General features: G+C 37.0%; 1 long non-coding RNA gene across 1 annotated transcript; it reads left to right on the top strand.

Moving 5' to 3' along the window:
- The first annotated feature begins 6,885 nt into the window (after positions 1–6,885).
- LOC128788775 (uncharacterized) lies at positions 6,886–24,029 on the top strand. Its single transcript, XR_008431200.1, has 3 exons — positions 6,886–7,086; positions 12,100–12,199; positions 23,854–24,029. It is a non-coding gene; the product is annotated as an uncharacterized LOC128788775 (long non-coding RNA).
- The last annotated feature ends 2,569 nt before the right edge of the window (positions 24,030–26,598 follow it).

Below are 26,598 nucleotides of genomic sequence, written 5' to 3'. Positions count from 1 at the left end.
TGGTAATATCAGGAATAATTTCTTATCTTTCATAAATCCTTAGTTTCTTGAATCTGAATTTAGCTTCTGATGATATAATTCCTTTCTGTGCTTGAAGGATGAAAAGCATGAAAACATGAAAAATTCATTGCTGAGCATGCACATCAGAATAAACTAAAGATATGTCCAGAAAAAAGAAAAGATGAACCCCAGAAAAAAGAAGAACCCCGAACAAAGAACAAAACTGAAAAACCACAAAAAAACCTCAAAAACAAAACCAAACCAAAACCGAAACCTAAAAATAACAAACAAAACCCCAAAACAAACAAAACCCAAAATGGAATGAAACAAAAACAAACACAAAAAAAACCACAAAAAAAACAAAAACAAAAGAAAAAAAGAAAAAAATAACCAAACAACCCCCTAACAACAACATTTAAAAAAAAACAAAAAATCCAAACAAAAAATAGCCAAAAGACAAAAACACCCAAACCCAAAAACCCAAACCCAAACCAAAAACCCAAAAACCAACTAAACCAAAAAACCTACCTAAAAACCAACAAAAACCCCACAAAAACCCCAATAAGAAAAAAACTCAAACAAACAAACAAAAAAAAACCAAACCCAAAAGCAATAACAGATAAAACAAACTAAGCCAACTAATGAAAACAAACAAACAAAAAAACCCACAAAACCACACGCCCAGCAATTTTAAAACCAAAACACCTAATTGGGAACCTCTTAACATTTGAACTGGCAGACTAGGTAATTATTTGAGTTTTTGATAATCCACTTTACTCTCTTTCCATCTACGCACATAACATCTATGGAGAAAAACTGATGAGGGAGCTGTGGGGGTCAGGCAGACACAGAATTTTTACCTCTGGCACAAAAATTCCACTCCATTAATTTCTTTGTCATCATGTGTGCACGGCAGCCTGCAAATGGCAGTGGTACATGGCTGGTATGGTAATAATATTAATATTTATGTTCTGGATGACAGGACAGTGGATTGGAAATTTAGGAGCATTGGAATTGGCTTCCAAGCTTTCCTGCCAGATAACTATGAAGCCTGTAAAGATTGTTCCAGCTATTTTCCCAGGTCCAAAACAATCTCTCCTTTTCTTTTTTCTTTTTTTTTTTTTTTTTCTTTTTTTGAAGTCTTTTCTACTAAATTTGTAAATTCTTCAGAGTGGAGAATATCTTGTTATGCACAAAAAGGGGTCTTGATCTTAAAGGAACTCCATAATTTGGCATGATTCAAAAATTCCAATAACATTAATCTCATATATCTTTGTCCCTGCTTAACCTGGTTTTGTGTATGGGCAAAGCATCTCATTTGGTGAACACATTTCGAAAATGAGAGCTATCTTCTGAATTGTTTTCAGCTGCTGATTTAAATCCATTTTATGGTCACCTAATGATAAAAAGTGAGCTTCATTTACAAAACAGAATTGTTTTGAAGTTGGACTAATGCATCTGGTGTCAGTTTTCAAAATATTTATGGTGTGCTGTGTCCAGTGTAGTGTGGTTCAACATTTTGTCCATAGGACTATAAAAATTCATGAGATCCATAAAAAGATTTGACATAGTAATACTGGCAACACTCCCAACTACACCTTTTCAAAGGGCATTTCTAGAGTTTAATGCATGCAATCTTGGTAAATGAATGAGAAGTTAGATGTTTGATTCTACCATAATGGTTTTCTTTGAGCTATTTGGCTTTGCATACTAGTAAGATCTCATAAATCACTTGGATATAACTCAAAAATTTCCAAGCAAAGACCAATGGTGTATAAAACACTTCAAAGTGTCATGCAGAAAACAACTCCAGGCTTTCTGCAGCAACTTCCTTCCCCCATCTCATGCTAAGCCTTTGTGCAGTGAGCACCAAAACGCCAACACTCTCTGACTTGCCTCTGTTTTTAGCATCAGATCTTACTTGTGCAGCCAGAACTGCTCACAACAGCCCAGACAGAGTCAAAATTTAGGCTTCCTGTTCCAGATGCAGAAACAAATCCAAGATATGATGAGCTTGGCACTGGTGCTGGAGAAAAGCAGCAGTTACTGCACTGAGTGTGAACAGAGATGTGAGTGGAAGGTGTATTTGGAGTCCAAATGCTGGAGTCTATGATCAGAAGATAAGGATCCCAGGATGAGATATCCATAAAAAAGGGACTAAAGCTGGTCAAAGGTGAGAAAAGATGATTTAAAATCTCACACATATGCTTTGCACGTGGGTTCATGTGCTTGCATATGCAGCATGCACATGCTCCTCTGGAGTAATTTTTGTCATTTGGGTTCAGTTGTTTAGTGAAACCAAACAAAAAATATCGTGCAAAAGCAAGGAGCTTGAAAGCCTCATTCATGCACTGTAGGACCTAGACAATGTATAAATTCTCTACTCATTATTTCTGAAAAATTTGCAGTTTCCCTCTTACCAGCTTTGCTGATTGTCTTCCAAAATGAGAAATATCCCTGACTGTTTAGCATAGAAAGGAAAAGAATGTTAAAGCCTAAGTGATGAAATAGCAGACAAAGTTGATGCCAGGGGCAGGCTGGTGAAAGTCTCCCCTATAATTATAAAATTATACAAAAGATAACTTCTTAATTTGGCACTGATTATTTTTTGACTTCATAAAACTAGAGGGATAATTCATTCATTGCCCTTTTCTGCTATTTTTAATTAGGTATTCTCAAGAAATCTCTTCCTCAGCATCAAAGTTGTTGTGAAGCAGGAGTAAGACAAGCTTTTTTCCTCTTCTTAATTATTTTAGATAATGATGGCAGGATACTGAAAATTTTTCCTCGATGGGGAAAAACTTTCTGCAATTTCACAGCACCCCAACCTATATAAAACTGGTGCATAAAGGTAAAGCACAGTTAAACCAAATGTAACTCCCATCACAGACCCACAGATGCAAGAACAAAGCATGACACAATGTTCCTAGGTTGTCCTAGTGCCTTCAGCACAGTGATGTCTTACAGAATGTCTGGCAGGTTCTTTACACTCGTGATCTATGACAGGACACAAGGGAATGGCCTGAACCAGAGTCAGGGGAGATTTAGGTTGAATATCAAGAAAATATTTTGGTTGAGCACTGGAACAACTCCCCAGGGAAGTGGTCACAGCACCAAGCATGACAGAGCTCAAGGAGCATTTGGGCAATATCTTCAGGCGCAGGGTGTGACCCTTGGGGTGTCCTGTGCAGGGCCAGGAGCTGGGGCCAATGATCCTGATGGGCCCCTTCCAACTCTGCATATTCTCTGCTTCTATGATTCTGTAATTTCCCTGTCTATTCATTTTACAGTAAGCACTGGATAAATTGCATCAACAGCCCCTGAAGCAGAAACAAAGGGGTCTCAGCTCCAGGATGGTACCCCAAGAGATTCTGACTCACCCCAGCCTTCTGCTTTCAAAAGTCTTGCACATCTTTCTGCACCCTCTATAAATGTAGGTGTCACCTCCTCCTCCTCCTCTTCTGCCTCCTCCTCTTTCTCCTGATATTTTGCAGAAAAATGCCTATCATCAGCTCTGCTCTACACTGAAAAAAATCAGTGTTCTTATTCTGAGTACGCTCATCACACTGCCCCCCCAAGAGATGCACGATGGAGGAAAGCTTTGCTGATGTGTCCTGGGCAGACCTGGCAGTCAAACATTGAGCCCTGCCAAAGTGGTGGCAGCTTTGGAGACAGCTCAGAGACTGCCAGGCATGCTGGGAATTATTTAGTGGAGACAGAGGCGCGAGCAGATTTTAAAAATCTAAATATTTATAGACTTACTTATGCCATGCAGGTGACCTGAGAACAAAGTGATCCAGTGAATGACTGAAAACTAATGACCTGGAGTCACACCTGGGTATTCTGAGCATCCAATTTAGTGCTTAATCACAGGTACTTTCACAGATCAAGTGGGACTTCAGGCTTGCACTTGCATTGCCAAATTGCAAGTCTCCACTCTTTTAACTTGACACATGTCTAATAAAAAAATGCACGTGAGGAATCAGAGTGATGCTCATCTTGAGTGTGTCTTCTTTCTATTGACGCTAATTTTCAGTTTCATTCTAATTTGTTTCATTGGATGTTGGGAATAAAAATGTTTCTGAGGCACTGGTTATAGTCATCCCTCTATTGTCAGAGCCAGGGAGAGTACAGCTGAAAGCAGAGAAGAACATTTGGGATTCCCAAGTAATGAGAAATAAGTTAAAAGTCTAAAAAATAGTTAAAGTGAGCAAACATCTGTCTTGAACAAATAAATGAAAAATTACTTCATGAAATTATAAAAAAAAATATTATATTTATCTGCTTACTTTTTAACATCCTTTGGGTTTAAAAGAAATATTTTAAATGTTGAAATTGTCACTGAAAGAGGGACAATGGGAGAAAGAGCAGTTCTGATATCAGCTTCCTTTTTCTTAATACAATCAATTATTTCAATGGGAAAATGCCTTCTTGCGTGTCCCCAGTGTCACAAATGTGTCCAAATCATTATAGTTTTCCTCATTTTCAACTGTTTGTCATTAAAAGGATGGATTCCAAAAGGCTTTCAAATTTTTAATGTAGGTTTTATGTATAAAGACTTAATAGGAGAGAGTAAAAGAATCCCAAAATAACTCTACATCTCAAAGAAAGTATACACAAATTAAAGCTCTAATTTTCCACTGATGGGTTTGTTCTACAGAATTGCATGGACTTCATTACAAGATAGTCAAGAGTCATAATTAGAATCTACTGAATAAGGATAATGCAGGAAAAAAATTACTGTCCTTTTTCTTATGATCTCCAAGAAGCTCAGAGTCAAATATTAGTTATTCTGCTGCAAATTAGAAGCACTCTAAGCACATGAGTGGAAATGAAAATAAAATTGGTCCTACATGTTAGTCCACTGCTAATAACCCCATGTTACAAAGCCCAAGGTCTTTTCCTAATAACTTGGGATGTAAAACCTGCTGTTCTCTGCATGAGGGGGACTAATGAGAGCTGCTGCCCTGCAATTTGAGGTCCTGCCTTGCTCCACTTGTCCATTTCAGACTATGGTGTGGAGCCATTGCACTGTAAGTTCTTTCCTGCAGTACCACCAAGGTTCCCATGGACCCCAAGTCCTCCAACACCCCTCCAAACAAGGACAGCTCATGCTACTGTTCCTGGGGGGTGCATCCCTCATTAGTAACTCAACCATTCATTCATTGAGAATCACAGAAAATATTTGAAATTTAGAAAAGTCAAGTTTGGAAAAAATCTCTGTCAAGATACTAAGTTCTATAGTTTTTCTGAGAAAAAAAAATGTAATTACTGAATATTAAATTTTCTCTCACCAGAAACCACTATAGAGATTATTTTGGTAATAATATTATTTTCTAGTAATTTTTACAAGACCTTCAAATGTGTTAAATTTTTTCTTTAACAGAGTGTTAACCTAGAATGAGGAATCTTTGCAAAAAACTCCTTGATTTGTATAACAAACAACCTTACCTTTAGAAATGTACAAAATATAAATTAGCCTTGTTTTTCAAAGCTAGAATGGTAACACTTCTATAAGGTTTGATCTCGTCTATCTAATTCCAGCACATATCTCTTAATTTAGTAATTTCAGGGTATCCACTGACTGCATACGTGTTTATTGAAGGCACATGATTTCCTATTTTACTTTTTTCTGCCTCTAAGAGTTAAAATTTGCCCAGAGCCTTTTTAGGACATAATTTTCTTAAATGTCATTTCATGTCTCTTTAGAATAGTTTCTCCTGTTATCTAAATGAATAAAGCACCAAAAAAGACTGATAGGTTTGAGTGAATCTTTTCACTTATTTTGATTCTGAGAAACCAAGAGCAATTTTTAAATCTTTCTTTGCTCCATTTACAAAGATATATAGCTTAAGAAGGCATTAAGAGTTTTCGGTTGGGTTTTTTTAATCAATCTTTGGCCATGAGGGTGGAATTCATTGCACTAAATTTTAAGCATTTAAAAATTAGACACTGACTTCTGAACTACTCAGCGTAGGCAGGATGTTCATTCATTGTGAATTAAAGAAAATGATGCTTCCAAGGGTGATTCATCTGACCTGAGTTACCTGGTTTAGGCTGAAATGTCTCTTGAATGCCTGTTTTTCTCCACTGACTGCTAAAAGAACTCATTCTTTTTAAACACTAGATCACTCCTATGTCTCCTGTCCTAGGCATGTATTTAAAAAATTACCTCCCTGGCTCAGCTTCTCCATCTTTCAGTGTGGGAAATTTAAAAGTTCTGGTTGACTTCACAATGATGGAGGTAGAAAATCTGTTAAATTCAGCAGAGAAATGCCTGGACAAGATTATTTTTGAAACCAAGCAATTTATACAATTGTCTGCACACAATTGATGTGTTTTGGTTTGGTTTGGTTTGGTTTTTTTTTTCCCATTTAATTTGGAACAATTTGTGAAAACTAATTGAATTACTTAAAGCTTAAGAATATTGTAAAACCCACTCTTTGCTTTTTGTTCTGTTGTTCATTCCAACTTCTACAGATGAAAACAAGCCTGAGCAAGAGCTTAGGTGTTACCAGAATTCAGTGAACACTTACCTGGCTGGATCCTCCATTTCTCAGCAAACTGAGCTGTCATTTTTGTAACCTAGCCCATGTATAAAATGCTTTTGAATAGAGTGACTGCATTAAAGTGAAAGAAGGTTCATCTAAATGGAATGTAAAGTGGGAATACTTCACAATAAGGGTAACAAAACAATGGAACAGGTTGCTCAGTTGTGGATTATTCCTCAGTGGTCAAGGTCAGACTGTGTGGGGTCTTTGAGCAACCTGATCTAGTGAAAGGTGGAAAGGTGCCCCTGTCCATGGCAGGGGGGGTTGGAGTAGATGATCTTTATTGTCTTTTCTAAATCAACCATTCTGTGCTTCTATAACTCTATGAATTCTTTTGACTTTTGTCAGATGACGATGTTCCACCCTGAATATTTTGAAAAATCCACAGTCTCTAAAGGTAGTGGCACTGCACTTGCCTCACTTTATCCAGCCCTGCCAGCACCAAAATTCAAGGTGCATTTTCAGGTGAGGTCCCACAATGCCACATTTGAGCGCCATAGAGACAGCTAAAGTGAAGTTATGCTACTGTAAATAGGTGAGTATTTTCCTTTTTAAAAGTTAGATTGAAGAGCCATGGAAATTACAAAGGTCTTTAAAGAGATGTAGTGAACTGTGTCCACCCAAATCACTGAAACTTCTAGGTGACAACATCAGCTTAAATAAATTCCACCTTGTTCCAGGGACTTTTATAGAACCTGAAAGATATTAAGAAAGCGGTGAAACTCGTACTGCACTCAAATAATTTCTTAAAATTGGCACATAAAGAGGTCTTCAGTGTGGATAATGAGGAAAGAGAGAGACCATGTCGTCCTCCATCCCATTTTTTCAGGCTCTGTTTGCATTGTCTTCACCTCAGCATAGGAAAGCATTTGAGCCATCAAACATGTCTTTACCTCTTGTCACCACACTGATCACCTAATTTTCTCCAAATATTCACTTGAGTCTCCTTCAGTTCATTTCCCCAAATTGCATTTGTGTAATGCCTGAGTAATAAAAGTCAGCAGAATGACTAGATGGAATTTCACCCTTTTGCATTATCATTGAAAAAGACATTATTATTCCCTTATCAAAAATATCCATCAGCCTAATTACATTCCTTTTCTTCACAAGGTTTTAAAATAGGATACCTAAGTATGATAGGCAATGCAGACTTATTATTTAATGACCATAGGGGAGATACATTTTGATTCATTTTCTCATGTGTTAAAAATTTATGACAAACATAAAACCCAGTTATAGCAGCTGGATCATTTGTAATGGTCATAATTTTATTTAAATCACATATAGATAAAACATTATGTACATTTTAAAGCATTATGCCATTTTGAACCACTTGGGGAGACAGTCTTGTAGGATGGAAATAAAGCAAGCAGTAAGAATAATCTTAGCTGAAAAATACATGAATTCTGAAACTTGGCACCTTAAACTTTAATATCTTTTTAGCCTTTTTTTAATGCATTTTTTAACCAATTTTAATCACCTTTCTGGTATTATCTACTTTACTCCAGTTTAGTTTAAAACTTTTGATACTGACTTTATCATTGGCTTTGACATGAGACCTTGGTTGATCTTCGATGATTCTTTCCCCACCAGTTTTATTTGCCTCACAATTTAAAACTGAAGAAGAAAGCAAAGCCAATAAGACATGGGAAAAAAGGAAAGGATTTTTAGACAGCATAGATCATCTGAGATCAGGACATCTACTTCAGTCCAGACCAGAGGAAAGTTTTTACATTCAACTGGAATTGCTATTCCTATCTTATTTGTGGGCATCCTAACAAATTTTAAACCATACCCAGATGGTTTCTGTTCCACTGGAAATTATGTGAATAAATTGTCCTCTGTTGCAAAAGTTAGTCCAGGATAGTAAAAGTCTGAAAAATACAGAAATTATTTTTAAGTGTAAGAGACATTTATCCTGGAATTTTCCTATAAATAAGGATGGTGGACTTGCGTCCTTCCTTACAAAATCCAGTTTAATAGCTCAGTGCTGGTTAAATCATTGATAATGTCTGCTCTTTTCCTAGAGAATTACAGTTCCAAATATTTTTATTTTTTTCACTTAGTGTTTATTCAAAAGGAAAGTACAGCAGAAAATACAGAGGGATTTGCAAATTTTCTCTTCAAAATACTTGAATTTCCACTTTAAAATAACCAGTTGCCACTGTATTTAAAAAAGGAAATAAACACATACAAGGAAACTGTCTTATAAGCAGCTTTGAGGATTTATAGGGGAGTTATTTTCCTATAAAAATTGATTTCTCTATTTCAACAAGTTAGGCCATGACCCTTTATGGTTAAAAAGATCTTCCTCTCTCAAAGCCTCTTGCAAAAACTGAGGTTTCGTTTCTGAGCCTTGACTGATATAAAATGGTGGAGCAAGCTGTATTTTCATATAGCCATGAAAAAGCTGTGGATCAGTCTGATTTTTAAATATATTCTCTGATATTTTTGACAATACTTTCCCATGGGAAACAGATGCCAGTTACCAATACAAGGACCTGAAAGAAGCTCTTAGAGAGAAAGAGCAATTGTATTAAGCACATGATTCAAATGCAAAGTAGTTTGAATGGGTTACAAACTGACAGTTTCTATATTTCTCTGAATGCACACATATGTTGGGAAGTTAGAATTTGGGCTGTTTAATTCTGACTTGGAGAAAGTCAGTCTTATAACCTGCATTGGGCAATTTTGTAGTGACATGGAAATACATGAATGAGCCCACTGGAAAAAAAAAACCTCTTGTTTTCTAAATCATGGACTTTTTTATCATATTTTAAATCAGGCAACTGAAAATTTGCTTCAAATTTATGAAAGAAATTATAACATTTAAAATTAATTCTAAAAAGTCTCTTTTTTTTTTTTGTGAGAGACAAAAGTAGTAAGGTACAGATGATCTATGATTCTATGTTATAAAAGTAAATTATGACCAACGCCTTCTCCCAACTTCCTTTATTTTTTAGAGTAATACAAAAACATAACCTTCACTCACTCTGTTTTCCTGCTCGATAATATTTTGCAGGTGAAGGAGTTTTCTTCTTTGGGGATTACCCCAAAATGAATGTTTGGGATATTTTTCCTTCTTTATAGTTTTATTCTGTCATAAGTTTCCTTAGGGAACCCTGAAAGTCTAATAGTTAGATGTTTTATCTAAGACAGATGACAGGGTTACTTCTCTGTAACTCATGAAAGATTTTTGTGCTACGGCTGAAATTTATGTTGAGGAATTTTTTTTTTTTTTATATATCAGCATAAATTATATGGAATTACCTGCAATAACTTTGACAACTATGAGTTTGTATAACTAACAATAACAAGAAAAAATTAACAGGAAGTTACTTACATTTGCAATATTTTTCTGCAATATATATGAGTCAAGTACCTATATTGCTTGTTTCACTCCCATCAATATTAATTACAGCAATAAAAATGACTCCGTTATTGCTGTCCTGAAAAGATGTTAATGATGTGGTCATCACTGAAATAGCTAAATTGGCTAATGTGATGGCACAATAAATTCAGACTATAATTGGGCTGATTCTCTTTTCTCTGACATCTGTGTAAATTAGCAGCTCCCAAAGCATAAAACTCACACAAATGAGCAAAGATCCAGATCTTTGCTTTATAGCTGTGGAGACCAGTTTGTAACAGTTAGGTAATTTTAGTTAGTCACTTTGCACTTTTGTGCTGCATTAGCTGGCATTTATATTCCATGGACATAGCCACCTCAGCCTCTTCAATACCTGAATTATTGATGTATTAATATTCTTGCATCAGTTACATTTTCTGGCAATTCACCAGAAAGTATTTCATGATGAATAAATATAATCATAGGAAAAATACCTTAATATATTGCGTGTATTGAATAGCTGTAAAAAAATATTTTAACTAAATTCACATGCAAAACCACAATTTTTTAAACTTTAGGAAGAAAGCCTCAAAACATCTACTTGCCTCTCCTGTTTCTTTTATTTTAACTACATGACTGTTTTTCTACAAGGTCCCAGGTTTGTTTAGAGAATACACTGGAAAGTCGGTTACTGATGAACAGCAAGACAATATTTTGGGTTTTTTATTTCATTCAATTTTCTCAAGCTTTATTCGCTGTACAATATTCAGACTTAGTTCTGAAGACAGTATGGTTGATTTCTTCCCAGCATTTCCATAATACTTCTTCTTTGTATCAACCATGGATTTTACAATTATTATTGGGTTTTGCACATGGCATTTCTGTTAGACAAAGAGATTACAGTAATTAGAGAAGGAGAAGGTGAGGCAATGGTTGACCTGGTTTTACCTCACTTATTTTAGTTGCATAACTTTAGTACCTAAGACAACAGTTTATTAATTTCAGATTTGATCTATTGTTAGTTAAAAGAAGAAACATCTTTGAAGAACAGCACAGATTTTAACTGAGAGCCTCTTTGTTTCAGCTGCTAAAGGAGCAGAACGGAACTATGATTCTAACTCTTATAGTGCCAAAAATTCACTGTAGATTGGGGTAGATTGAAACTCCCATTTACAGTGAGTATTTCAAAGCTTAATTTCTCCCAGGAATAAGGAAAAAGGCCACTTATAAAGTGCATCTGTTTCCATAATTTTATTGTTTTCTTGAAGGAATGATTCTGATAATCAGTTTTGCTTGTGACATCTGATTTCCTCAAAGAAGAGGACCTGCAGATCCTATGCCAAGCATCCACAGAGCATGAAAAACACATTTAACAGCCAACAGTAGGAATTTTGGTTTAAACAAAGTGCCTAGGAATAAAGAAGGCATTCTGCAGAAGTAGCTCTGGGCTTGGGTCCCCCGCAGATACTGCCTCTGTCAGTTGAAGTCTACTCTCTAACATGTTATACATATTCCAATTCCTGTTAAAAAAATAAAAAATCTAACAGCTCATTAAACTGAACAACCTTCACTTATCCCCAGAGCCTGGCCCATTTCTGGACCCTGGCACATAAGAAATTGAAATGGAGAATTCAGCCACTAACATGCAGTAGCTGAAATACTTTGGCACTTCGCAGTTTTTCACTACTTGACGCCCCTTGTCAAAACATTAAGGGGGATGTAGAGCAGCAGCATGTCATTATGTAACATTTTTACACATCATATTTATAAAGAGTCAAACACATTTTATTCTTGATCTAGAACTCTGCTAATTAGATGCCACTGACAGTTTGACTGCAGACTTGGAGTCTGAGCACTGTCATGCTGTTCCCAGTTGGCATTTATAGTTGGCTACTCCATAGAAGCTTGGGCCATTCTGCTCAGGTTTTCAAGGCAAGACAGAAGCACTGAAACTTTTCACCACTTTCTCTCGCTTGTTAATTAATGTCTGCACAGTGCTTTGAGTATGTGCTGTCAGAATTCTGTCTTTTATTTCCCTGGTGAAAAAGCCTAGAAAACACAATCGTGGATGCCCTACAAACCATCTTAGATGGGGAAAAGAAAAGCCAGGGATTAAATCACCGGACACTACAACCTTTTCAAAAGTGCATTTATCATAATATTATCATACCAATACAGGTTATTGTCTTGTGATTTTAGGTTAAGGAGATTTTTGTCATTTAGCCAGCTCAGTTTCAGCAAAAGTACAACAAGACAGGGCTCAGCACCCAGTGAAAAGCCAACCCCAAAGCATGGAAAGGTAATGATCAAGTTATTGAACTTTTGAGCTAAAGGTACATACCTGACAGATCTTACTTTCCCTCCTAGAAGTTATAATTGTGCCTGGATCATGACCCAGAGCATCCTACTGGTAGCTGGAGTTTATAATATACTTATCTCAGCTCTGACCATGCTGCTAAATGTCTCCTGTCCTGACCATCCTCCTGAATGAGTCAGCCACACATTGCAGACACTTTGGGGGTTCACCAGGTCCATTACAACTGTTGTTAAAGGTACTCACAGTCTCCAAAGTCTTAATCTTTGTAAATTACTAGTTTTCCATACAGACTAAATGGCACAGGTCTGCAGGAAAGGATTAAGCCCTCTGTAATGATATTAAATAGAAATTTAATAACCCACATTGTGACCCAAACTCATCATATCTCCTTCCCAGAAATGCATGCATCTAAATTCACTATTCATTTTCTATTGAAATTATTCTGGATGACAAAAATCAGCCACAGTAGTATAGAGAAAAACGTGTTTTCCAACAAAAATTCCACTGCAATGCAGATTAGGAGAGGCAACAAAGCCAGGAGGGATCATAACAGAGAAAATCTCTATGAGAAATTACATTAATTCCTGGCCTTCCTGTTTGTCATCTATTCACGATGATAACTGTATCTCTTGCATTCCGTAATTTATACGGTCATCTGAGGGTGGCAAAAGCTCTTGCAACAGGTTAGTTCATCAATTATCTAAAACTCTTTGTGTCAAGGCTCAGTGAAAACAAAGGCAAAATAATTTATCTTTTTCTGCTGATTTCAAACTAACAAATACTGTTTAATGCTTCTTTCTACCAGCCACGGTACTCATGCAACTTCTGAGATGATCTATCATTTACTGAAGGCCTAAATACACACTTATTTGATAAATTTGGAGGTAAATATACAGAAATGTGGTTAGATTTTTTTTTATTTAGGGAAACTTCCAATCCATGGAAACACATTTACAATAAAAGACAGATTTTAAAGGTGGAGGGGGTTGATTTGTTTTTCAGTATGAATTACTTCAAGTCCCCATACCACAGGATTATGTTGAAAGCTCAGGTGTATCTAATATTTATAAAGAACTGGATGTTTTTTTAGAAGTGTAAAATCATGGCTTTACATAAGGGCAAACTTTACCTTTATCAGTTCAGCAGTCTTAGTCTTGATCTCCTCATTTGAAGAACTGTAGAAAAGGGTGCATGTGGGGAAACCACGAGCATAATTAGACAGGAAAATGTTTGTCTCTTGATTTTATTCTCGTTGGTCTTTGGAAACAGAAATTACTTTACATTTAACTCACAATAGAGCAGGATCTTGCTCAGCTGTGAAATTCTCCCCACAGAAATCTTCAACTGTAAATAATGCAGCACAAGGTAGTGACAATGACACGTTAGATCTTCGTTTGAATGCACGCTGTGCTTTGTGTGTGGTGCAGAATTCAATGGACAGCAATCTGAAGGGGGGAAGAGGCTTGTTTGTGTTCACATTACATAATCCACTTGTCTTTGTTGTTCTCATTCTAAACATTTTGTCCAAAGATGTTCTGCTTCTCATAAAGTGCATTCAGCCTTATCTGGAGCTCAGAAGCCTAAGGCTTTATTACAATAGTTATTTATAACTTAACTATTAAAAAAAGAAAAAAAAAAAAGATAGCGGAACAGGAAAACACTTCTTCAGTCATAAATAAATAGCTCATTTGTACCTGGGGAGGAGAAGAATAGCTTACAAAGAGTTTTCACTTTAGAATCATGACTTCCAGGTAGAAGCAATTGGAAGAAGGCTCTCTGAAACAAGATTCGTGCCATTTGCTGTTGAAAGCACATTGCTAAGATTTCCAAAATTGCTCTGGGATTTGAATACCTTTGTGAGTTTTTAGGTGTCCCACTTGGAATTAATCTGAAAGAAGCCCTTATAATACAAAGCATTTCCACTCCCTGAAAACCAGACATCTCTGTCAACCATCTAGAAATGGAAGCACACAAAATTCTTGCCTAAGACAAAATGAGTGGCAGCTGCAGATGGAGAAGCATATTCATGTGGGATAATTTAAGCCTTTGAAATACAATGGAGGTAAAGAAAAGAAATCTTGATAAGTATCATTTGAACTATCCAAGTAACAATTTTTGACCTATTACCACTATTGATTTTGTGCTCAGAAGCTGATTTCAGATAAGGCCCTAACTATTAAAACACGGAAATCAGAAAATTTGCCGTGTTTATGATGATACTGCTATGACTGTGTTTGATATCAGATATATTGGTATGAAACGAAAACATTTTTTCCAGATGTATGAACAAGCTGTAACCATACAACTACATAACATCATAGGGTCTGGATTGGAAAGAACCTTAAAGACCATCTAGCTCCAGACCCCTGCCATGGGCAAGGACACCTTCCACCAGATCAGGTTACTCCAAGACTCATCCAACCTGGTCTTGAACATTTCCAAGGATGGGGCAACCAGACATCCCATTTCAAGTATGATGTTCAATGATGTAGCAATATCATAGATGAAATTGGGAATTTTTTTTGTGTTTACCTCACCTATTAGCTCCAGACAGAGAGAAAAACTATTCAAAAATGTTTTACTTTCAAAGACCATGAGAAAACCCTCAATTCTGTTCCCCCCAGCATGCGCAAGTTTTGCAAAGACATATTTCCATTCATTTCGGCAGAATTTTTTTGGTGCTTAGGGAGAGAAAAAGGAAGAGAAGGATCATCATTCATACAGTGGAATTTAATTAGAACCACATATAAACAAGAAATTTTTACTAAATTTTAGTTGAGGCTGGTTTTGTGCTAAATGACCTGCTTTGCTGACTCTCAGATCATCATCATCCATGTTACATTTAAACACTTCCAAACTTCCTGAATAAAAAGAGATATTTTCCCTCACTTTTCTGTTGTTAACCTTGAAGAATACTTCCAATTTCCCCAGCATACAAGTTTTCTAAGCAGGAGCAGAGAAACTGCCTGAACTCTCCAAAGCTCATGTTGAAATGCAGCATTTCTCTACTCTTGAATTCTTTTCAGTAGGTGTTGAAATCTTTTATAGTAAATTGCATTTTACATGTTTGAAACTTCAAAAGAAGGTGTTAATATAATTGATACATGATAGGTTTGGCAGTTGGTGTCATTATATGAGTTTCACTCAGCAACCTTCTGAAGCAAAAAATAATTTTAAAATCTGTTTTCCTAAGGAAAGGAAGCTTATGGCTTTAATGATGAAATAACTTCTTAATGACCTACTCTAAATCCATAAAGTCCTACTACATGTCCCAATAGTCAGCATTTTAAAGTAGATAACATGTAACTATTCTGAGTCTCATATTTCTGATATTATTTTTTAAATTAATCTTCTGTAGAATAGGATTGTATTTTGTGGTTATATACTCTCCTTTATATTTGTATTAAATTACAAATAGGGAAATATATTACAATTACTTACTTGACACTTAAAATCTCGTTGCCTCTTAGTGGGTATCAATAGGATGAGGACCTGTCCCAATCTGCCACTTTTATAAAGTTTTTTTGATCAAGCCAAATAACAGAGAAAGGCCTGGGGATAGCCAAGAACAGACCTTGGAGCAATTTTTGGAGAGTCTTGGAAAAGGGGGTATTCTGAGTATCACTTAGATGATTCATTTCTAAAATTTTGGTTCATTGCTAAAATTCTGGTCACCAACCTGTGATTTAGTTGATCTGAAAATGGTAGGATTCAAACTGCTAAAAAGTGTAGGCAGATTTCTTTATTTGTTTGGTTTTGGTGGGGTCTGTGTGAGACCTATGAGGAGAAGCCAAGAAAAGAATAATTGATCAACAAGCCCAAATGATACTAGATATGTAAATACAAAAAGAACTATCATTTAGAGTCATATATGACAATGTAGAGTCCAATAGAGGACAAATATGACTGCTAAGTCCTTGGAAATATTTTTGGAATGTGTCATGCAAAACCAATTCAGTGAGTTCCTTTTACCATCTTTCTTCTTGCTGAAACATGAACAGTGCTGCCTGATTTGCCTCTCTCTTCCTTCCAGCCTTCATTTTTATAGACCATCCTGAAAACAGTAGAAAGTTTTATAAATTCTAAATATAGAGGAAGCTTTTCATGCAGTCACTCTGTTGGACAGGTAACATTGACTTTGTACCAAGATCCATCTAAAGATCAAACACGACAGATTATGGAGAAATGAGACATGGACACAGCATCAGACCTTCTCCATAAATATTGCATTGTGTAAACATTCTACAGCTACAAAAAAATTCAGATTTTTTTTCAGGCATAACCCCAGCCTTCACACAAACCTGCTTTTCCACCTAAACTCATCTCAGAGTCACTTGGCTGTTACTCTCACCTTGAAGGTCTTATTCCTGTTGGTATGAAGGAATCAGGATTTAAAACCAAATGCTTGTATAAACAGACCTCCAGTTAAATGCTGCAAGCACATTTTAATCTTACAATTTATGTCCCACAGCCATCCCTGGCACCAATGAGTGTGGTATCTGTATCACAAAGTTCTTCTTTCAACAGTTCTGAGTCATGAAGAGAGGAGGATGTTCTCCTTGTGCACAAATGAAACTCGGGAGGGATGGAGACTGCCAGGCCCAGTATATCCTGTGGAATTTGGCAGCATTTCTGCACTATTTACCATTCCATCCATTTTACAACTCTGCTTATCTTTCTGTATTCTTGAAGACAAATGATCCAAGAAAAGTAAAACCTACATTGAGTAAAGAGCACTTCTCCATCCAGTCTGCTCTTCAACTCATGAGTCTTAGGTTAGGTACTTCAACCTCACTTACCCAGACAATTCTGCTGCTATAGGAGTACTCAGACCATGTCAAACCTCCCTGAGTAACTCAAATTAGAGATTTGAGAACTTGCAGTTTAAGAGAAATAAAAGTACCAACTTTACACAGTCTCAGTTTTGCAGTAGACAGCAAGAGGAGAGAGAAGAAAGACAGATTTGGATGACAGTGTCTTAATTTAGATCAGGCACCAGGTTGAATGTAAGCTTGGGACAAACAAGAAGGCCTGGGTGCAAAAAGAGATAGGTGGAAGAAAGCAGGAATAGGATTCTAGGCAGGCAGGGAGAGCTGAGTGATCAGAACTAGGAATGGTTTATAGAGGAATATTGCTGTTGTGTGCAGGCATGCTGAAAGAATGGCTTTGTTGGGCTGCAACAGCATTTGATGGCTTAATAACATGACTTAATTATCATTATTATGGCTTAAATACTGAGTTCTTTGAGCCTAACCATTTTCATGCCAACATTACCAGTCATTTACTAAGTTTTCTCTAAAAATGTTAATCTCAGATCCATGAAAACTTTGCTGCCTCCTCTCATTTATAGTGGTTCTTGAATTCACATGGCAGATCACTCCAAATTCCAAGAGGTAGAATGTACCAATGAGAGTGTTTGTGGACTTGTGGGTTTGTGGGTTTGAGGGAGGTCAATAAGATCTTCACCACAGCCAGCATGTCATTGCTGGACTCCCCTCGCAGGATGTGTCTCTGTAGTTCAGACATCATCTCTGGGCTCTAAGCTTGGTCCCCAAGATCCATGAACATATTGCCCTGAGGCATTGTGGATGCCCCATTCCTAGAAATGTTCAAGTTCGGCTTGGAGAGAGCTCTGAGCAGCCTGGTTTAGTGGAAGGTTTCCCTGCCAATGGGAGGAGGCTGGAACAAGATGATCTTTAATGTTCCTTACAACCCAAACCATCCTGCGATTCTCTGACTTGCTACATGGTTGTCAATGCATCAGTCACCTTTCACAGAGTTAACTTTTCAGTAACCATTCTCATGGCACTTTCAGCAACAGCTTTCCTGAGAGAACATTTTATGTTGATCCCCATGAAGCAGTTTCACATATGGCACCATCAGCGGCTCAGTCCTCTTGAAGGAATATTCCCTTAATTCTCTAAGCTGCATCATCTATCCTGATTGCACAGCCTCAAAACCCTTCCTTGTTTATTGGGGTATAAAGCTACCTTTTCCAGACTTCCTATTTTTCAGCCAGACCTGAAGAGAAAGGAAAACCAGAGCACCACTGGGAGAACTTGCTCTGTCATTGTGAAAATTTGACAGATCCTCAAATTACAGTGGGGATAGTTGAAGCACCGTGGAGGAAGGCCCATGTTACAACACTAGTAAATTAAATATACTTTTGTAGCTTTTGTATCTTACACAACCCAGCAGGAATGACATGAGGAGAGATGACATGCCTCAGCTAAGGAGAGGGGAAAGAGGGTGAGGAAGCAGGAGGTGGTGATAGAGCATGAATAGCTTCACAAGGCATCCCCAGACAATCGAGTTGACAGAAGGAGTGGGAGTTTGCAGGCAAACTTTCTGCAGTCTCATTAGATTGGGAGCAGGCTGATGAGAGCTCTAAATAACAGGTGCTTTATTGAACAAGGGAGAGAGAACATGAAAATGAAATAAAAAAAAAGAAATGATTAAGGCTAAAGCTTCACCAGAAGTGTCAGAGGCTGAGGCTCTGACAGGGAGGAATGGTCCTCTGCCTCCTTTTGTGCCTTTGGATCTCTGCAGGCTTATGGACCGGAGCTCAAAAGGTCTCCTGTGAGCACCAGCCACCCTGCAGAGTTCTGCCCATTCTTTCAAGGAACTGTTTGCCACAGCTACAGAGTTTTTGTGACTCTTCTGAGGAAGTCCTGATATTTCTTCTTCACCTTCCAAAAACATCCACAAAACTCATTCACGAAAATAACCATTTCCAGGAACAGAACACACCCTACCATCAAATTCAATTTAAAAATTTGCTTTTTGAAAAGTAGGACCTGTCTATGAGGATTTTAGCCCTATGTAATGAACATAAAATCCTTACCCAGTTTACAAAGGGATTGTTTATGGACACAGCATAGCATAGGTACCCAGCAATTACACCAATTGTTCATCCATCCATCACCAGTTTCTCTACTTTTCTCATGACATCTTAATAAATGAGTAGCAGTCTTATTTCTTGGTTTTTTTTTTTTTTTTTTTTTTTTTTTTTTTATTTTTTTGTTTGTTTTTTTACTTCATATTTCCTTTCAATACAACAGTAGTAAAGGAATGTTAAGGTTATCTTGTCTTCACTGGTCAGAATGAGATGGATACATCACCATCTTAAATTTGACAGTGGCTTTTTTGAAATTTCAAGCTAAATATAAAAAAAAATTGAAAATTTCTCTACTTGCTTTATCACTGCAAGGTGATTACCTTGCCAAGAAGTGGGAATTCAGTTTTGCAGGAGACACTTTGTCCATAACAACAGGCAAACTTGCAATTAGTTCTATCTGGCCTTGCTAATTGGTCATAGTACCTGGTTCTCCTGAAATGCTTGAAGGCAAAGGAAAGAAAGAAACTGGAGGCTGCTTCTCATCTGAGAGACAGGATATGATTACAGAGTTGACAAGCATTATTTAGTCTTGTCCATATCAGCATTCAGCTACCACATCTACCAGGACTCTGAAGAAACCAAGACTTGCTACTTCATTCTGCAGCAAGTTACCACTTTGTGCCTGATTTTCTTTTTTTTTTTTTTTTTTTTTTTTGGTGTTTTATTTTGTGGTGGGAAGAAGAAATTAATTTTTCACTCAGTGGGTTTTTCTGAGACATACATATACTCCTATTGACCCATTTCAAAGTTCACCACAGGGAAGTGCCTTAAAATCCTGAAATTATTTAACATTTTTTTTCCTTGTTACCCTTTTACCCTTGCCTGAGGGTAGCACAATTTCACTTGCCTTTTGCAGTCTGGTTTTGTCCATGTACCACAAGATACACAGGAATGTGGTGATTCATCTCCTCTGACTTTGGATCCTATTGCTCAGTTGCTTTGGCTACCTGCGGCTCTCTTCATAATCACTTCAGACACCAGAGGGCTTTAAGGTACAATTCATTTGACCTATTTTAGACATTGGCTTTAGCATGACATAAATTGCACTCCAGAAGTTCTCATTTCTCTCCCAAGTGAGCCTCAGGTGAACAGCACAACCCCAGTTGCCTATGGTGTGGCTGTCTGCAGCTGTGTTAAATCAGTCCCACCCATGAATTTCACTCAGGGCCTCCATCCACTGAAATCCACAGTGAAACTGCCAAAGGCTTTGGGTACAGTTCTGCCCCATTTCATCTTTGAGAAGAAATGGATATGCTTGCAGATGTTTTAAACACATGGTGGACTTTTACTTTCCCAAGATTTAGGACAGTACCTTAAAGTGTCATTAAATATCTGTATTGAATTGCTCCTGCTCACTGATCTGTTTGAAACGAAAATCAAGTTAGTGCAATAGGGTTGGAGATGTAACATTCTTCTGCAGGTTTGAAATTGTAGAGGTAATTGTTTTATTAAAATATTTGCTCTTTTGCTCCCTACAAGGTCTTTGATGGCCTGGAAGTCAGTGTAGGGCATCACGCTAGCTGTTAGCACTTTGATTTCCACAATGCCTTTTTTTTATTTAATAGGCCTGAAATATTGATTAACATTTACAGATTCAATTCCAAGCACTTGCCAGGGGTTACAGAGAGCCAGAGAGAGCTGGTTGTGCCAGTCAAATTCTGAGGTGTAATGAAATCCCCTACTGTGCCTGTCAACTTATCCAGTGTACAGGTCATTTCCCACAAGGTCTGCCGTGTTGAAAGAAGCAGTTTTCACATGAAACATTTCATAGGGAAAGAGAAAATATGTCTCCAGTATTGTATGCTTTATCCCTTTGTCTAATATTGAATGGACTCATTGCTTCACACAATTTTTGCCCCCAAAGCTTTCTAAGTCAATAGAAGAAGAATCTTTCAGGTGGGCAAATGTCAAGACTCACAGTGTAAATGCTTTATTACTGTTGTCAAGGAATTTCACAGTAACTAAGGCTAGAGATAGACAAGCCCCAAAAGGACTGGAATCTCAATGCATTTTAGTTAAGTATTGAATTATTCTTTTATTCTTCCAAATATTACAAAGCTCCCTTTGAAAGATACTTACATCTTTCTTCCAATAATGTCCTCTTTCTTAATTTGTTCCAAGACCACATCTTTCCTTCATATTCAAACTCTTTTACCTATTTCAATCCAAGTCCAAATAGAATATATTCTATTCCATCCAAGTCTACATCTGATTTTCTTTTGTTTAGGATCAGGGTGCTTTTGTCTTCTTATCTCCTAGAGAGAAAAGAAAGAATATGCAGAGCAATGTTTCATTTTATCAGTTTTGCTCCTGCTACTAAATGTTAAATATCTGATTTTAAAAAGATTCTTATAAAGAAAGATGTCCTGTTCTTTGAGTGACTAGGATCTAATTTTAGATTTACTATCACAATAGTCTTTAGGCCAAAAAAAATCAATGTAAAGTTGTTGGCCATGATCTTTCATGTGATATTGTCTCAAGTTTAAAATCTCTGAATGAGGAGTACAGTGGTTTGCCCTTAGTTCTCTAAGAAGAAGGAGGACACAGGTACCTGAGCTGGTCAATGCTTCCAGTCCTGTGATGTGATCTGACCTCAAAACAATGGCTTTGATTTACAATTTTAGAGTGGACTTCGGCTGGTTTCTCCATCAGCATGAGTAGTAATGGGACATTTGACATTGATGAATGGCTGGATAGAGCCACCAATGGATTCAAATATATTTTCTTTACTTTTTGATGAGTATATTGAAAGAAGAGGGAAAAAAAACATCCTCCTGAGAATGATGCATTGGATGTTTTAGATGCACTGGATGTCAGTGGTACTGGCTCAGGACAAATCAAGTCCACTCCTTTAATTGAACATTTCTAACAATCTCAGTGTAATGGTAATTGAAAAAGCTAAAGGCGTTTCCCATTAAAACTGGGTGATGAGCAAAATCCCACTATTTGACATTCCACAGCAAGTGCACATTTTCTTCTTCAAGTATGTTTTACTTCATTTATATATTATTAACAAGAAGCTTTGCACTGAGATAAGTGGAAAACATGCAGTCCTGATAAACAGTTTGCTACCAAAGATTGGTTTCCCATCTCCAGGAATGAGCTTCAGTGACACTTCATCTACAAGTTTCTCTTGGTCTGCAATATACACCCAGTTCTATTGCTAAAAAATTAACTATATAGTCTGTTTAAACCTGTTTTAGTCATTATACTTCAACTTCTGCATTCTCCACTGAGAAAAAGATGTCTCTAACAAGGCCTTTGCTGGAAATGAGAATGAAAGTGACTTTTTTCTGGTAGCCAGCATGCTCAAGGTTAACATGTAGAATTCTAATGATCCACAAGTGATTCCTAGAGTGGGATCCCATTTAAGATTAAATAACATATATTTAAGCATCCATATGTAAGCTGAGTATTTAATCTCCTGATAGGTACAGCTGACAATCATTGTATCCAGAAAACTGTCCATGAGCAGTAGAATACAACTGCTTAAGCTTTCTGAAACTTAAATATCTGGGGCATTATGCCTAAGGCATTCCTATTGGACTGGCAAATATAAAATGGGATTTATGGGACGTGAGACTGGAGACACTGTGAAGCAGAAGCTAGAGGCCAAGCAAGATGCTTCTGGGAATCTAAAATTATACATGACTGTATTTAGGCAATGGGATGCTGTCCTAGACAACTGCTTCAGGGTGAGCTGATAATGTGAACACCACAAATATCACTGTTTCCAGTCATGAAGACATCCTAGAGGATTTGTAACCTGTACATAGCTTGGACAAACATGACACAGTCCTTGTAGGAGATATAAACATACTCAGAAAAAACCCAAGAGGGGTCCATAAAGGAACCTCAAATGGCAATTGACACATTCATTTAGGTAAAATAACTAAGTACTAGAATCCACTGAATTCTCAATACATATTCTTTGACTATACCAGGAGCTTAGATGTGTAGATACCTGCAGGAAAAGTATTTAGGATTTCCATGTTTCATCATGTCAATATATGAAATTGCTCAGAATACTCCATCTGGTGTACCTTAGGATCAGATTGGCAATAAGTGTTTTTTTTCACACAGATTCAATTGGGTTGGAAAAGACCTCTGAGATCATGGAGTCCAACCTATGATTGATCATCACCTTGTCACCCAGAGAGAGAGCCACATCCAGGCACTCTCTGTTTCCTTAAACAACTCCAGGGATGGCGACTCCACCACCTCCCTGGGCAGCCCATTCCAATGCTTAATCATCCTTTCTGTGAAGAAACTTTTCCTAATGTGCAGCTTAAACCTTTCCTGGCATAGCATATGATCCACGAGTTTTGGATCCACAAGCCTATACTGGCCTTCAAGTCAAGTTCCCCACATGTCAGATGATCTCCTACTATCTTCTGAGGTGATCTCCTTTTCATTTCTACTTCCTAATTCTCTGCCACTTTTCAATCCCAAAATTAGTTACCTTACAACACTGTACAGTGACGAGTGGAGTCTCAGTTCGTCTTGATGGAAGACATTGACCCAGAGAATCAAGGACTCTGAAATCCTCCTCAGATTAATAAGATTTCTTGGAATAACCACTTACTTTGACATGGGCTGATATTTCAATAACTGATATTGATTTTCTCTGTATAAAATAGTTAAACATGAATAAATATGAGATGTGTAACATAGATTAAACTTCCTTTTGGACACTCCAATCAGTAGTGTGATGGACTTCTCTGTTTTTTTTCTGTAGCCCATTGAAAATGCCATTCATGCAAGTGGAAGAAAACAACAAACACTTGAGAAAAGGTGATTTCAGCACATTCAGCTGCATGGATGGACCTTCCCCATACTGGATGGACAGGATGATTCAGATCAGGGAAGAAGAAAAGTGAATTTTAGCATCTAATACCCTGTGCTTGCAAGTGAAAAACAAGACTCAAATGCTCTCACATTTCTGATTCATTACTTTATTTTTAAAGGAAAAAGCTGTGTTTCTGGATGAGGCAAACCTTTATTTGACTTCTAACAAGGGAAAAAAGTATCTCAGTTCAGATCAACTCAAACATTGTGGGTTTTTCTGGAAAGAGGTAAACAGAAAAAGCAATAACTAGCAGACCCCTAATGAAAAGAAGGTAAACTCAGATGAAATTGAATTTCAGAAGAATATCTGTGCCTAATTCCCTTCTCATTTTAACAGTCTGGGTCACAGCTATAGTCTCCTGGGATTATCATGCATTGGTGTCTTTCCAGGGTGTCTTTGACACCATTTCATATCCAACTCCATTCCCCAGAGCAGCTTTTCAGATACTTTTGAGGTTTTCTAGCTCGAGCTAAAAACCTTCATTTTAAAAACTATTGTCACAATTTCTGCTTTCTTACATTTCCCTTTGTTAGGAAAGAAGAGTTTATTGACTCTAATGCAGCTTGACTACGCTACAGAGCTTGGAACTTCTTTTAAATTCTTGTGTTTAAGAAAATGTAATGTTTGCTCTTTACATTGCATGTCTTGTTTCTTAACCATTTTGTCACTATACTGCCAATATGAATGCACCCCCTCCCGTTAAATAATTTTCTTTTTAGAGCTACCTTGTAGTATTAAATACAAATCTGTAACACTTTCATCATGTTGATATAATAGTAACCCAAAATATCCCTGACTGCAGGAATGCTGGGGGCATGAATTCTAACATTTTGCTGTAGGCTAAATTGTAAAACATGGTTTTACCAGCTGTGATTGACCCTACATATCTGGTGCAAATCAACTATGATGTATTTAAATTAGTGTATTTTAATTAGACATACACAGGACTGGGAACTGCACTGAACACGCTCATGTGAAATCTCTGCTGCAACCCAGAAATAAAGTTATCATTTACATTTGCTGATCTCTAATTGTGACACCTTTTATGAAAGTCTCCAGTTTCTCTTTTTCCTCGTGCTGGTCACACTTTCAGCTCCCTTCATCTCTCTGTCCCTTTAGCAAAATGCTGTACTGACTTCTTGCTGAAGACACAAAATCTTCTCTTTTTCTGTGTTTTTGCCATAATCTTTTTAGCAGCCCCCTCATTCTCTTAATCTTCTGCATCTAATAACCACCTTTCTTTGATTAACTGTAAGTAAAGCTTGCAGGTGTTTTGGGGGATTGGTTTTAACGGAGATTTTTTTAAAGTTTAAGTGCAATCTAGACAGAGATTTAGAAACACAGATCACACCAGCTTCTGTGGTGGTGTTCTGTTCCTACATATAGTAAAGGTGCATTTAAAGGTCTCCTTCTTGGTGCCTCAAATAGCTCTTACATGATTGAAACTTAAATGGAAGTGAAGTTTTAAAAGAAATGCTGAACACCCACAGCTTCCTTTGGTTCCAGTGGTTATTGCAGGTGCTTTATCACTTCTAAAATTTGCACACTTTTACTCAATTTGGAAAGGCCAGCACATTTGCAAAAGTGCACTCTCCACCCTGCAGAGTTTTGTGTTTCAATAAATGTGTTACCAAGGGAAAAACAAGATGCAGACCTTGAGATTGTTGCTTAATTTCTGCCTTTTATTACAGGAGCCCTTCCTCTAATGCTTCATGATAAATTCAATCACTGACCAATTCCTAAGCAAAAGCAGGGATCTCTGTCTTCATGAGTAGGCACTGCTTGAGATTTCTTTTTAGATGACTTATGGTCACTTTACAATGTGTGAGTAGGACACAATCAAGATTCTTGACAAGCCCAGCACCCTTTGAGCAGGGTAAAGATACCCATGTTTAGCTTAAAAAGCCCTCCTATTGTCCATTGTCCTCCATTAGATTCCAATAAACAGGGATTACTGGAATAATGGCAGGAGATTTTAAAAAGAAGAATAAGCTGCTGTGGATTCAAATTCACAAAAAAAAATCAAAACATTGACATCTAATTAAGAGCTGACTCATTAGAAACTCAAGAATCATTTAAATGTATTGTTGTTTAGTTATCTAGTTTCCTACAAAGCCAGGAAGCTAACCTAAAATTCAAACATTTCCATGAGTTATTTCCACTGATCAATCTTTTTTCTTTTTTTTTTTTTCCTTTTTTCTCTCCTTTTTTTTTTTTTTTTAATTTCTCTGACAGTTTGCATCTTAAAATGTATAGCTTTTTGGACATGCATCTTTTCAAAGCCAAGCAAAAAATCAGAAAGCAATTTGCAAGGTGAAAAAGAAGCAAAGAAAATCCCCAAAGGGTACTTTCCTAGTGGTAAATCTGGACCTATTTTATAGCTGAGGTAAGAAAATTCTTCCTTGAAAAGACATTTTCTAATTGAACATGAGATAAACAGATCTTTGTGCTAGTTCTTTATTTTTCTCCTCTTATCTTAACAGAAGGTTATTCACATTATCAAAATTCTATTAAAGGGTTTTTATTGAACAAAAATGTTGGACTTATTGATATTAATAATGTAACCTCCTTGAGCACCTGTTCACAACTAAAGGAAGGTCAGAAGCTCAGGATCACTGGAAGATTGCCCAAAGA

Source organism: Vidua chalybeata, chromosome 5 (assembly GCF_026979565.1).
Source record: "Vidua chalybeata isolate OUT-0048 chromosome 5, bVidCha1 merged haplotype, whole genome shotgun sequence".
NCBI classification, from domain to species: Eukaryota; Metazoa; Chordata; class Aves; order Passeriformes; family Viduidae; genus Vidua; species Vidua chalybeata.
Note: the sequence above shows the minus strand (reverse complement) of the source record. Positions and strands in the feature narration are given on the sequence as shown.